Genomic DNA, 10,730 nt, shown 5'->3' with positions numbered 1-10,730 from the left:
TGTTGGATATTGCTATACTGATTAGAGTTGGACAGAAAACCAACACCCAATTACAGCTATTGCAGGCCAGTAAAAAACACAGTTCTAAAGAAATTAATGTTTTGCAAAGTTTGGATGGTAGTGAAGTGTCTTGCTTTCACTTTTGGAGACTTTTAGAAATAAATTTCTTTTTTTCCATATAAAATGTTTGTTTTCATTATGACACAAAAACTCCACAGGCAGACTCTAAAATACATTTTTTTCTCCATTATGATCAATCCTAAACAATTATTTTCCAGGGGGTTGCAACATTCAGATTTATTACAATGTGAAAAGAAAATGCATTTCCAACTCAGCATTCAAACAAGACAGCTGTTATCCTCTAATAAGCTCTGTTGGTGGCAGATATTCTTGATAAACTGGCAGCATTCTGCTGAGAGGTGGTAGCAGCAGAAGTAGAGAGTACCTTTCTGATGAGGGCAGAATGAATAGCTGATGCAATTGAGATCACAGAATATTTGGGCTGGATGGGGCCTTTAAAGGTCCTCTAGTCCAACCACCTTGCAATGATCAGAAACATCTTCATCCAGATCAGGCTGGCCAGAGCCCTGTCCAACCCAGCCTTGGATGTGTCCAGGGGTGTGGCATCTACCATTTCTCTAGGCAGCCTGCTCCAGTGTTTAATCACCCTCATCATAAATGAGGCTTTTGCAGTGTTAGGATTCTTCCCCAGTACTCAAGCTGGTTAGATCATAGACTGCTAAAATTTGGGTTGCTAGCACCCAAAGCAACTTCTGCTGCAGTGCTGAACCCTTGCCACTTTCATGGGTTTTGTGGTGCCCTTTGGGACACAGGCTATGTTTAAGGAGCTGGGGCAGATTCTTGTTCCATTTTTCTGCAGTACTAAGTAACCTCAGAAACACTTGATGACTTCATTGCCGCCAGCTGTTACTGTATCAACAGTTATTTAAAACACTGCATCCTGAAATACCCAGGGCTTGATCCAGGGAAATAGTCAGATACTATTGCTGTGCAACACCGTGTAATCAAGGGAGCTGCCGGGCAGGTGACAAGCGCGGTGCCTCCTGGAGTCACACGGATCTAAACAGTCATCACTAGAAAGCACTTCTGCCCTCAGTGTCAGCACTTCTACCCTTAGTGACTCCTGCTGGGCAGCTGGTCCTCCAGCATTCTCTCATGCAATCAGTTTTAGCTGACCGTGTGGACTTTATTGGTGTCTACACGCTGGCAACTTTTATTTCCAAGAGCAGTAGCAGCTATTCAGCCAGAGCTGCAGACTAGTTGATGGCTGACCCTGTTGAAGCTGGGTTCAGATCTCTCCTAACCTGTTCCCAAAAAATGAATGGCTGAAACATTTGTATTAGTCCTGCCATCTGCCTCATTTGTGTTCCATGCCTTAGGAGAGAAAACTTTGTTCCCTTCTCCTCGCTTTGACAGTTTTTCTGGATGAAAGAACTCCAGGAAGAGTGGGATCAAGCAGAAGCCACTTGTGCTGTACATGCAGCTGTTTGCATACTCCCTGCACCTGTTTGCCCTCCCTATTTCTGGCCCTAAAAAATCCTAGGAATTCTTCATTAAAGGTTTTTTTCTTCCATCAGCTATCTCCTGACAGCAGCCAAGATGACCATTGGTCCTTCCAGAGGAAGAAGAGAGCTGGGTATGGTGTTTCTCTTTGTTCTGCTGTTCCCTGATCCACGGGCAGAGCTCTTTGTGAAGGTGTCCCAAATTTCTTCTTTGATCTGGGCCACTGTGTGCAGGCTGCTGCTCGGGTTCTGCTCTGTGTCTTTCCATGTGACACAGTGACCTACATACCTGTCCTTGCCGGTAATGGGTCATATCCTGCCTTATCTGACCCTCCCTCTTCAAGGGTGATAAAGAGAGATCTTTAATTATCTGGTGGTTTCCACCCACCAGTCCCCAAGTTAAATGTGGTGCTGCCCTCCATCCTTGTTTGTTTTTGAATAAGAACTAGCCAACTTAAAGGATTTCCATCCAGGCATCTCTGTGGAGTCTTAAATCTTAATCCATCCACAATCTTACCTAATTGGATTTTTTTGTAGAAGAAAGCTGCCTGTGGTTTGACTTTCTGCAGGAGAGTAACCAAAAGAAAAAAAAAGAAAATTAAAAAAAAAGAAAAAAAAAGAGGAGGAGCTGAGGAAGGGATAGAAACAAATTACAATAATGAAGAAAAAGCAAACTGCATCACAGCTTACTCTGTTGCATGATAGGTATAGGCATTGCTTAAACTTGCAGTGGAGGTTTTGCATGAATAAGAAAATCAGTGGCCTACATGGAACTTAATATTCCTCCACCCTTGTAGGTTAGTTATGCAGGGAGTAAGCAGCATTACTGCAAGGAGACACACTAACTTTTGCCTTATTTCTGCTTCTAGTACCATGGCTCTAGTAAAACTCGGAATGGAAAATGCTTCTTCTCTTGAGAACAGCTTGTAAGTGCTATATCTTATTTTTGCAAGCAGTGCTGATGAATTGGTAAACATAAATAAAACCACAAGTAGCCAGAAAAATCCAAACTCAAGAATGTAACTCATTTTAGACCTAAGAGTCAAACTCAGGATAGCAATATACGTGTCCACTGATGACTGAGGAGCTGTGCCTATCAATCATACTGCTCTGGTGTACTGGTACTGCCTGCTGCTATCCCTGTGTCCTTGGCTATGGCACATCTGCTGCAGCTGCATAATTTATGTTCAGATGGCCAAAAAGCAAGCTTTAGCCAAAGAAACTGCACCCCTGTGAGCACTCCAATGCTGCCTAAAATGCCACCACATCAAGAATGAAAAATACTGCATACAGCTAATTTAGCAAGGTCTGTAGTTCACATATGTTTTCTGTTTGCTGCCTCAACCTACCCCCAGCTGGAGGCGAGCAGCGGGCACCCAGCTGTGCCCAGTTATGGTCAGGGACAGGGAGGGGAGGGTTGGAGTTTAAAAACAGAGCAAGAGGTCAGCCGTTTGCCTTGGCTCAGGGATGGGGCTCTAGTTTTTGTGTTGTCTTTTGATTTTTTTCCCACTTCTGAAGGTTGTGAGACTGATTCTAGCTTATTCTATGCTAAATCTGTACTGCTGTTATGTGACTGACTCTTGTTTCATTAAGGTAAGGGAGCTGTGAGCCCTGTTCCCTGTAACAGAAAGGGTCAGTCTGAGTTTGCTTCCTGCTGTCTCTGTTCCCCTTTTTGATGGATACCAGTGTCAGGTGCTGAGTCTCAGTGTAAACCAAGCCCTGCTGAGCATGAGACCTACTTGAAACCATGAAATTTAGGAGAGGGCTATAATGATATCATCTTTCTGAGCTGTTTTTAGGAGTCTTGCAGAACACTGGTTTTTAAATTAATTTTGATTTAATGTGCTTAGGACCTCTGTGATTGATGGTGTCTATAAATACCATTTAAGCACACAATAGAATTTTTAGCATGCCATTTTCAGGAGGTGCTGAGCCAAGGTTGCTGCCTCTCTCCTGCAGCCAAGCTTTCCTTGGCTGTGTGGTGACCCTCTGGGTGGCATGTCCTTGGCACCAGGGACACGTGGTTGGGAGGGCTCCCCAACATCCCCTCCCCCCTGGTTTTGGCAAAGTTGTTGTCCAAGGAGCATATGGGGCAACTGAGGTACACAGGGATACCGGGGACGGCATCAGGGAATTTCTGTGCTCAGAGGACAACTCCAAGTCATGGAGAAAATAACCCAGAGGGCAGCACAGGCAAATGGGACAAGTGCCTCCAGGCAAATAGTCGTGGGAGGCAAAAAACAGGATAGGGACAGGGAGGGAGAGGTAAAATCTGGCCCCCATCCTCCACAGCCCTTTCTCAGAGATCTTGATGGGGTTATATTAATAACATTAATGTTTTTCTTGGGGAAGGAGGGGAAAGCATTTGATAAGAATCTGATTATATGTTTCTATATTTAAGAAGGCAAGTTTTGTGATGCTGAAGTAGGAAAAAAATAGTGGTTTACTATATTAAAATTGGCAAGTACTTAGCATAATCTAGTGATTAAAGCAGTCTTTTCCTGGTACGCTTGTAAATAATAAATTCCCACTGCAGAATGGCTCCTGTGGCATTTTGCCCATTAACCTTTATGTGCTTTGATCTGCTTTGACTCCAGAAGTTCAGGCTGTTCCCTGGCTTGTTTAGCTGTTGCTGTTAACAAAACACTTGCCGCTTGAAATACACAGTGCTTAGCATCCATGTATTTCTTAGCCTTCAGGTCTCTGAGCACATGCAATATTGATGCCTTGTGGATCATAGAAAAAACCTCACTCATTAGTGAGGAGATATTAAATAAACATCCCCAAAGAAAGCAAACAAGCCTGGGCATTACGAAGACGATTTTTCAGCCTGAACTGCGCTAGCAGAGGCATAGGAAATGAGAGCTTAGTGAAGTGAGAGAGGAAAGAGGAATCATGCAATATTCACGTGGAGCCAAGATATGGATCCCCTGCCTGCCTTGCAGACTGGCACAGCATTCAGCACTGGGGTGCAGCTGGGAGGAGTGGGGACCCACTCTGCCTTCTGTCCTGCCTTTCCCAGAGGCCAGATGCTGAGGATGGGGCTTGCAGCAAATCTTCCTGCCGGGTATCTGGCAACAAGCAGGCATAAAGCACTGCAGCCATGATGGCTGATGTGTGCACGAGTCCATCCTCATTCCCCCTGGGTCTCATCCAAGTTCTGTCTTTGGCTTACCCCTTCTCTTTTCTTCCCCTTTTAAGAATACAATATATGATATTTACCTTTCTCCTTCCTTCCTATAGGCAGTTCTGAGGCCAATGGCTGAAACCACTAGTCAAGATAAAAATGCTTGGAGATAAAGAACTTGCCACAAGCATTAAGTATTCTTAAATAGGCTGGATATGTATTTTGCAAGCCACGTGACATTTATTATTTATTACTAATGACTATCTGACAGTTTAGAAATATGAAAGACAATTTGTTACCCATGTTCTGGGAGTCTGAGTTCACATGAGTCAATCTCAGTCTGAAGTCTAAAAAAGGTCACTTTGCAATCTGTAAGCAGCTTTAAAGCCTTCACGGGCCTTAAAGCATCAGGCTTAGCTAGTGGGGAAAAAGCTCCCCTGGAACAAGGTAGCTCAGACAGCAGAGAGCTAGAAAAGGGAAAGAACTGATAAGAGCCAGCTCCTGCTTTTGATGCAGATAGAGGAAGAGGAGCAGTTTTTCTAGAGGCAAAGCATACATGTCTGATTTGTTACTGTTTCAGCTAGTAATTCTCACATTTATTTATTCCAGGCTCATCTTCAGTTGATCAAATGGAATATATGACATTGCCTTATGGATACATGAAACCTGTGAGTAGTCCTAGCTCCACAGTCTCTGTCATTGTGGTCTACATTTCCTACCATTAAGCCACTAGCACCTGTTTGCTGTTGCTTTTCACTCAGCCAAAACATGCCACAGAAGTTCTTTCAATTTGGGGTTTCTTTCCATCCAAACCTCCAGTACCCACCCATGCAGAAAGGTGAGAGCCCAGATGTCTCCTGTAACCCAGGACATTCCAGAAACACATTGAGATGTCTCTCAATACACATTAACTCCCTTTCCCATACAGAAGTGCAAGCATTTCACTTTTGTACAGAAGGTGCCTGAAAACACAGTCCCTCCCCAGAACCAGTTGCCCTGTGGAGAATGTGGGCAGACACCTCTTTTGCAAACAATGCAAAAAGTTACTGTCTGCTGACTTCCCACAGCAGCAGCTCTCCACCTGCTCATGGGTGAATTTTCAAAGTAAGCTTCCCCTTGCTCCATTTGGGTTGAGGCAGCAGGAAAGTTTCCATGAAAGATGGAAGATGAGGCTAAGGCCAGGGTGAATGGCAAATCATGGGGAAAATGGGGCATGGAGGCAGGTCAGTCTCCCTGGATCAGCACACAGATCCAGGGTGGAAAAGCTCATCCCTGCTCATTTGACACAACCACATTTGCTTATACATCTCCTACTAGTTCCCTTTGAGTGGAGATTCCCTCCATGCTGCCTTGCATATATATATATAAGATGATTTGGGACAAAATGCCACCTTGCCACCTCCCTCCTGGCTGCCCATCCTTTCTTTAAATGCCTTGCCTGGTTGCAAAGCTGGTGCCAGCTGTCAGCATTGTACTGTGACTAATGTTCATTTTCTTGCACAATGGAATGTTCGATTTCTTATTACCTAGCTTTGGCCTTTCTGCCATCTTCTCATTTTCCCATTTATTTCATACATCCACTGCAAGTGATTAGCTCTTAGAAGTAGGAATTGCTAGTCTGGTTTCCTCAGGAAATAGGGTGATCATATTCTGTACATCCTCAGATAACTGTTGAACACACTAGTTGATTTAATTTGGCTGCTGGAGAGTGGGCTTGAAGCTAATTGAATTCCTGCAAGTTTTGTATAAGCAGGCAGCCAGCTGGAGCAGAGAGGAACCCTGGAGTCACACGCCAGAAAGAAAAGCAGCAGATACATTTTATCTTGGAAGATACCAAAAAGTTCATAAGGGAGATACAGTAGTTAGGCACCAAAAAAAGTGCCTCAGTTTGTACCTCCAAATAATCATGAGAAAAAAACCCATAAGAAACCTGGACTCTCCTAGTGTTTATTAAGTTCATTTTAGGCTGTTTGCACTGTGATTGGGACAATAGGTTTAGATCCCTGAAAGGGATTTTTAATTTTATTTTTTTCATAGACCATGAAAAAAATAATTGTAATAATACTGTTAAAGGCAGACAAAGGAAATCTAATCACCAAAAGTTCATCTGGCAACAGCAGGGCACAAAATCTCACCCCACAATTTTGGGGTTCTTTTGCTGGCAGCAGATTCTCAACCCTCACCCACTCCCTGCCCCTTCCACGGACAACCTTAAAATTAGTCAGATGATGTGTAGACATGTGTAATCCCACAAGAAATGAGCTGGCTTGGAAATGGCAAGTGCTGCATCTAGACCTGGCTCCAGGTTTCCAGCTCCTGACTGCTTACACAGCAAAGGTGATAAGGACAGTACTGAAATCTGTGTGATGTTTTGCATGGTGAAAAATGCCTGCCCAGAATGGACAAAAGGGAGGATTTACCCTTGTAAGGATTGTCTCCTTTTTTTCTGTAAATAGGCATTTTTCTATTGTAAGGCAATTCCATAAAAAATAAAAATGAAAAGGCTTGTGCAGCAGTTTGGCTGACAGGTTTCATGCAGTAGTGCTGTGTTACAGAGATAAACATCAGTGCTTAGCTTACAGATTGTCTCAACACCTGGAAGGCTGTTATAGAGACAGGTTTAATAATTAATGGCTATTTCTCTGAGACAATGTACCCTGGATCTCTTAAGGTGCATATTGCACACCAGGTAACAGGAGGAGTAGGCAAAAGAGACAAAAGCATTAGAAAAGATAAAAAGACTGAGATCAAATGACATTATTCCTCATGTCATGGTGGAAATGGGTCTATACTCAGCTGATCCTGCATGGAGGTTGCCTGGAGGTGTCTTGATATACCTGAGGTCAAAATACTTGTATCCAAAGTTGCTTTTAAATAAACGATTCTCATACAGCTGGTGGCAGGAAAGAAGATGGAAAGAGATAAATTCCTTGATATGACTGTGTTGGGTTTATGTCATGTCACCATGCACAGCTGAAGATACTGAGGGGTTGTTTTATAACCAGAAAAATATGATACCTGGAAATGATGTTGAAAGGTCCTTACAGGATATGTTTTCTGTATGTAGTATATATTTTTCTCATCTGTGTTTAGCAGTGCATTTTCCTGTGCAAGCTATAAACCTAGTGAAATTGAATGCTATGGTGAAGGGGGAAATAAGGAAGAATATTAATCTGCTGGGCTCCTTAATGACCACGACCCAAACCACAAACCTGGACTGTACCCTGGCAGCAGAGGAACACTAACACCAATTTCTATCTGTGCCTCAGGCACCTTCCATGTCAGTTGCCATCACGTACTGGGGGTCTGTGTGTTAATAGGGGTACTGGGAACAAAAGTAATGGCAGCTGAGGGCACAGAGCTGCATGTTCTGGTAGCAGTGAAACTCCAATACAGAGTAACCTTATCACACAAGCTTATTTCCCCAAACGTGTATGTTTACTGATGTGAGCATTCTCATCTTAATGAAATTGATGAAATGAGGGAGATGATGAACACATCTAAAGTACCTACAAGGACTGGACTAACTGCTGATGCCTGCTGTGCTGGGTTTAGGCTGCCAGTGATCAGTGTGACTCTTGTCATTGAGCAAATCCCGTTGACATCCTGGGCAAGATGCAAATCCTCTCTCCCCAGGTTTTTATTGCTGAGGAGGATCTTGATTTCAGTGAGTCAGATAGTGTTCTTTTGTGAACATGTCGGCTCAGATGGCTTTGAAAAATATGTTTCCTTATGAATTGAAGCTGGCTCTCAAACTTCTTTGGTAAGCATAGTGCACAAATTAAAATACTAATCATGGATCTGTTAGTTAAACTACTTGTACAGATGGGTCTGATGCTGTTGGTTGCATTTTCCTATTGCTACAGCAAAAGGAAGGAACTCCTGAGCTGGAACAGGGGTTTAATAGAGGAAATTATTTGGGATTGCAACAGCCTCTCTGAGAGACAGTTGCTGAGGAAAGGCTCTGTTGGCAAGCTGCCCCTTGGTTTGTGTCCAGATCCTCAAAGTATAAGTCATCCTAAGCCAACTGAAGAGTACTTTTATACTACCTGAGTTTCTTACCCTGTGCTTTATCATCATTTCTGGTAGCTTTCATTTATTAATGTGCAAAGAGAAAACATCCTAGGCTGAAACACAGCATTTATCAAACAAGTTTATAAATCTGTTTTCCATAAGACTTTTGAGCTAATTCATTTTGCCTGGCACAGAGATTTTAAAATATGTAATGGAGAGTTGTACATGAAGAAGCAGTAGAAGCAAGGCTGAAGTGTGTTTATGGAGATGAGGGAGTCACTCTCCTGGTTTCAAAAAGCAGCAAATAGTTTGTGTGATTTGATAATGTCTGGGGTTTTAAGCAAGTTCTGGAATGTGCAGTTGTGAAAATTTGTAAAAATCGAACCCATTTCAATTTTGGTTCCATCTCAATAAACAGATTTTTTGCTATGTCTCCCTTGCTAAAAGGGCTGGCACTCTTACTATCCACCACTGCTCCTGCACTAGTGATAACATTCAGCATTTGTGGAGTACTTTACATATTTCCCCTGTTGGAAAAATATTAGCTAATTAAATCTGCCAGTACTTCTACCATAAGAGCAGTCATTAGAATTGGCTTTACTTTGTGGGCAAGAATAAAGGAGAATGGAGAGTTTAAGTGACCTAACCATAGCAAATTAGTGGCAAAATTTGGATGGTGCTCTTGATTTCTCTATAGCCTCTAAAGACTCATGAAAATGCTATTCCTTACTGATTCAGCTGAATAGCTGAATAATCTTGAGCTTTCTCTCAAAAAAAAAAAAAAAAAAAAAACCAAAAAAAAAACCAGTAGAGGACTGGTGTGGACATGGATCTCATAGGTAGGGGGATTTCAAGTTTCTGGAACTGATTTTTTTTCTTCCAAACTCTGACACTAACTGTGAGGCACTGGAAGAATGTTAAGTCTGTTGTGCTTTCAGGCGTAACTTCACTGGCTCTTGAAAGGAGCAGTAAATCCATAGCAGAAGGAGTTCTGGGTCTTTGCACATCAGTGTTTGCACAGCACAGCACTCCTGATGGAGCAATGGGGGCAGCTGCTCCGTGGTGTGCCTGCTTTCCCTTGGACTCACACAGTGCTCAAAGGGCTGGCATCACTAACAGCCTGGGGAGGGGAGGATGGACTCCCTCAGTCCTGGCAAACCTACCTCTCTACACTAGACCTTGTGGATGGGAGGGCTTAGGACAAGCCAGCTTTGTGTTCATTCAAGCCCTCACCATTCGTACCAGATGGTGGCTTGGTGTCACACGTGTCCTTGGGAGGTGGCTTTTAATGGGTGCCAGACTCAAAGCAAAGGCTGGGCTGGATTTGCTGTGTTGTCACTCATCTGAGTCAGCCATTGGCAGGAGACTGTGCATCTCCCTTATCTAAATCACATCAGTTGCCCTGGGTGGGCTCCTCCTTGCATCCTGAAACAACTGGTAACTGTATTAAAACAAAAAATGCTTCAAAGTGTGGGGGTAAGCTTTTCCAACAACCCAGCTTAATGTTTGCTGTGAAACATGTACTTTTAAAGTTTGATTGCCACTCCAAGGCCATCTGTATTTCACGTCGAGTCCTGTGCAATGATTCACTTTTTACTCAGTTGTTACTGATAAGAAAGGACCCTCTTTAAAATGTGATTTCTTCTGTGGAGTTTTCTAGGAACTTGAGATTGGGTGAATAATTTTATTGGGACTGTAAATTCTAAAGGAATGACTATGTCATTCTTCAACAATACTGCTTTCTGAGATGCACAAGAAATTACAGGTGTACAGCAAATTCCTAAATGCAGTTGACTCATTGTGCTGGGTGGATGGAATAAGTGACGGAGGGTTGGGTCACTGAAGTCACGTGGAAGCTTTACCACTGCCTTAAGTCAGCACTGGTTGATCCACTTTTGAAGAACAGTTGAAGCTAAAAGCTCACACTGAAAAAAATTTCTTTTGTCAAAGGCAGCTACTTTGTGTGCTTTTGACAAAGAACTCTTCCAAGCTACCATATTTTAAAAAGTTTACCTTACAGGATGAATCCATTAACCTGTTAAGATTTTCATCATTTTAGTGATAGG

At 42.9% G+C, this 10,730-nt stretch overlaps 1 long non-coding RNA gene across 1 annotated transcript; it reads left to right on the top strand.

The window, feature by feature from the left end:
* The first annotated feature begins 1,596 nt into the window (after positions 1-1,596).
* Positions 1,597-5,483, top strand: LOC132325778 (uncharacterized). The gene is made up of 3 exons (XR_009486014.1): positions 1,597-1,657; positions 2,393-2,449; positions 5,260-5,483. It is a non-coding gene; the product is annotated as an uncharacterized LOC132325778 (long non-coding RNA).
* The last annotated feature ends 5,247 nt before the right edge of the window (positions 5,484-10,730 follow it).

Source organism: Haemorhous mexicanus, chromosome 3 (genome assembly GCF_027477595.1).
Source record: "Haemorhous mexicanus isolate bHaeMex1 chromosome 3, bHaeMex1.pri, whole genome shotgun sequence".
Taxonomy (NCBI): Eukaryota; Metazoa; Chordata; class Aves; order Passeriformes; family Fringillidae; genus Haemorhous; species Haemorhous mexicanus.
The sequence above is the reverse complement of the archived record's forward strand: the minus strand, read 5'-3'. Positions and strand labels throughout refer to the sequence as shown.